Raw genomic sequence first — 4,261 nt, 5'->3', positions numbered from 1 at the left:
GCACAACCACACGTGGTAAAAGAGTGCCTGAGTCCAAGTTCTACCAAAACTCCCCATTGCAGCCGACGAACATTCAGGTGGCAGCAAGTGATAACTCAAGAGAGCTGGGTCCCTGCCTACCCTGGGAGAACGAAACTGAGTCCCTGGCCACTCCCTCCAGCTGACCCAGCTCTGCTGTTGGGGAGAAAACCAGACTGAAGCATGTCTGCGCTTGCACTTGCGCGTGCACTCTGTGTGTGTGTGTGTGTGTGTGTGTGTGTGTAAGCACACAGACTGACTGATTGATATCCATATCTGACTGCCTCTCTGACTCTCAAGTGAATTAAATAACTTTAAGAAGTACTTAAAATTTTAATAACCAGAGGTAAGTAAAGCAGCACCATAGACTAGAGAAGACAAAATATAGTCCGCCTGTTACAAGATGAGTAACTGGGCTGACATGGAGGCGTAGCCAGCTACTCCTTGCCTATAGTGCCAGCATCCCATGTGGGCATTGGTTCATGTCCCAGCTGCTCCACTTCTAATCTAGCTTACTGGTTTCCTGCCTAAGGCCCAGGAAAACAGCAAAGAGTGGCTTAAGTCTTGGGACCCCTACATCTACAGGTGGTGACCCCCAAGAAATTCCTTAGTTCCTGGCTACAAATCAGCTTAGCTCTGGTCATTATAGCCATTTGGAGAGTGAACCAAGAGATGGAAGATGTCCCTCTGTCTGTTTCTCCTTCTCTTTATAAAATCTGCCTTTCAAATAAAAATAAATAAATATTAAAGAGAAAGAGAAAGGGAGAGGGAAAGGGAAGGGAAGAAAAGGGGAAAAGGAAAGGAAAACAATTCAGTAAAAATAAAATTACAGGGCCAGTGCACTGGATCAATTGGCTAATCCTTCCCCCTCAAATGTTGGGATCCCAGATGGATGCCAATTTCTGTCCTGTTGCTCCATTTCCCATCAGCTCCCTGCTTGTGGCCTTGGAAAGTAGCAGAGGACGGCCCAATGCCTCAGGACCCTGCAACCACATGGTAGACCCGGAAGCAGCTCTGGCTCCTAGCATCAGATGGGCTCATCTCCAGCTATGGCAGCCACGTGGGGAGTGAACCAGAGGATGAAAACAACTTCTATTGCTCTCTCCTCTCTGTAAATCTGCCTTTCAAATAAAAATAGACATTTTTAAAATATGTAAAATAAGAGATCAATAAAAACATTTTGAAAAAGTAACTGGCTTTTTTTTTTTTGGTGGGTAAGACCTTTGTTTCCACATTATTATTATTGTTATTGTTTTTTCCTGCATCTGGGGTAATGTGAAAGAAAAAGGGAGATGCCTCACCCAATCTCCCACCCATCCCAGATTGCTGATGTGGGGCATGCTCCGAGGGTCCTGCCCGAGTGGTTTTGATAGCTCAACAGTTCTGAATTGCCGCCAGTCTCGCCATTCCAAGCATGATGAAATGTCTCCAGAATCCACTGGCTGACATAGTTCACTTTAGAGTCTCTGTCTGCCCAGATTTTCACTACCAACACATGGCTGGGCTAGTTGAATGATTTGTTCCATCCGCCGTTCTCTGTTGTGGTACTGGGTATCCTCTGCAGGTTCCTATGGTCTGCCATATCCTCCCTGTGCACCTGGATATGCTGTCCACTGCTCCACCTGAGCCTCTGAGGGGCCTCAGCTTTGACACTTGTACTCCATGGTCAGACCATGGAACCTGCACTTCTCTTCATGGTTGGGATTCTGAGTCGGGCAGTTTGGGGAGATCCCCAAAGAATCTTCGTCTGAAGTAATCCCAGATCCGATTCTTGCACATGCTTGCCTGTACAGGGTCCAGCACAGTCTGTTGCCTCAATCATTTTATGCATATGCTTGTGGTTGCAATTGCTGGATCAATTTTGTTTCCAGCCCTGACTTCCACACTAACCAATGGGTGTTGCAGTCCAGCCTGACTCTTCTGCCCAGCACACACTCAGCCCTCACACAAACTAATGGGAGCTGCAACCTAGTCGGAGCAACCCGCAATAACTCCCATCAGGTCTGCCTCCTGACCTGGTTCCCATGTTTGCCAGTATGTACAGTACACTGATTCAGTCTGTCCCACATCCCATTCAGCTCTCATACATGTGAATGGGCATTGAGGCCTAGTTCAACCTAACCGGCCCCTCATCCAGCCCATGCACATGCTGGCGGGTGCTGTTCTGTATAGCCACCACTGCCCCAGTCCTGGTTTTCATGCTCTCCAGTGGAGTGATAACCAAAGAGGGAGTTGCCCCCTATTTCCCTACCGGGTCACTCCTGGAATATGCACTCTCCAGGTGGTTCTGCAGTTCGACTTGACACAATCAGCCCCCAGAGCCAGCATCAGCCAGCTGATGCTGTGAAATGTCTTTTCCTAAAGAACACTTTATGAATTTCCAAGAACACTATATTTTTTAAACTCTGAAGTGTTCAAAAAGTCATAATACATTGCATTTAAAAGATAAAATCAGAAATTACTTTAAAAAGTCAACACAACCAGTGGATTCTGGAGAGATTTCATCGTGCTTGGAATAGTGAGATTGGCAACAATTCAGAACTGCTGCTGAACTATCAAAACCATTTGAGAAGCGCCCTCGTAGCATGCCCCACATCAGGGGCCCTGAGATGGGAGGGGAGGCTGGGTGAGGCATCTCCCTTTTTCTGCCCCCTTTCCCAGATACAGAAAACAAAAAGAGAGACAGAGAGAGAGGGAATGTGGAAACAATGGTCTTACCCAATCTTCTGCAGCCCTCGACCCTTTGCACCCTAATCAACTATGTAAAGATTATCAAAATAAGATAATAAAAAAATCAACACAAAACAAAAAAAAATGGAAAAGGAAGGAAAAGCTCTTTTTTTTTTTAAGATTCACTCAATTTGAGATGAGAATTCACAGAGAGAGAGAAGGAGGGAAGGAAGGTGGAAGGGAGGGAGAGAGAGCGAGTGAGAGAATATCTTCCAACTATTGATTCACTCCCCAAATTGTCACAATGGCCGGAGCTGGGCCAATCCTATCCAAAACCAGGAGCCAGGAGTTTCTTCTGGGCATCCCACCTGAGTACAGGTGCCCAAAGACCTGAGTCATCTCTGTTGCTTTCCCAGGTCATTGGCAGGAACTGGTTCAGAAGAGTAACAGCCAGGACTTGAACCGCCACCCATACTGGATGCCAGTGTTGCAGGCGGATGATTAGCTTGCTCGGTCATCATGTCGGCCCCCTAAAGTAAAATTCTGGTATAAAAATGATGTTTTCTGTAAGAATTATCTTTTTCAAAAAAAACGATAGCTCAGAAAAATAGTAAAGTACAATCTGAAAAATAACAAAAAATTTACTGTGGAGTAATTTTAACCCATTTAAGAAACCATTATATATTATTATCTACTATTCCTTCATTACACCAAGCAACCCTTTGATATTAGGCATTTTCAATTATAAATTAGCTAACTTTTCTTCAATCAAAAAGTCAAAATGTAAACCAAAAGCCAGCTTTTCTTAATACTATAAAACAACTAGTGTACAGCATCCCACCACAGCGATCAGTGTTCTGTCATCAGCACGACAGCTGTCCAAACAGGACGGACCCAGGTCAAGAGCAAACACAGAAATGAGTATGAACATGACCACTAGCTGACACTTCCACTCACACACGCACTCACACACGCAGAAATTCATCAAGCTTACCTTCGAACTGCACCTACGCTTTTCCTTACACTTTGACATGGGACACAGGAAATTCTGGAAGTCATAAACAAAAACTAAATGAAGCTCTCTCTTCTTGACAAAATACACACATAGCTGCAGTAGATTTAAGTTAGACATAAATATACACTGCATGCATGTCTCCTGTTCTACACAAAATCTCAGTATAAATTTCCCAGCAGAGGTTGGGGCATTTGTTCTCTCAAACTGAAGGCTTCACCACTGAAAAAGATTCAAATAACCCTAGTTAGAGAAGTTCGTTCTTAGAATATGAGAGTTGTGCTATAGATCTCCTCCAGCTACCTATATATGACAACTTCAACAAAATCAATTTACCATAGCCAACAAACCTGTTTAGTGAATATTAAAAGAACAAAACTTATTCAGTTGGACTGCCCATGCAAATATTAATAAAAAAATCTCATACACCTCATTTTTTAAATTTTTCATACTTTTTTATTTGAAAGGCAAATTTACAGAAAGAGTCAAAGAGAAAGGTCTTTCATCTACTGATTTACTCCTCAAAAGGCCACGACAGCCAGAGCTACGCTGATCCAAAGC

Source organism: Ochotona curzoniae, unplaced genomic scaffold (genome assembly GCF_017591425.1).
Source record: "Ochotona curzoniae isolate NIBS_2020 unplaced genomic scaffold, NIBS_Ocur_1.0 contig_1, whole genome shotgun sequence".
NCBI classification, from domain to species: Eukaryota; Metazoa; Chordata; class Mammalia; order Lagomorpha; family Ochotonidae; genus Ochotona; species Ochotona curzoniae.
Note: the sequence above shows the minus strand (reverse complement) of the source record.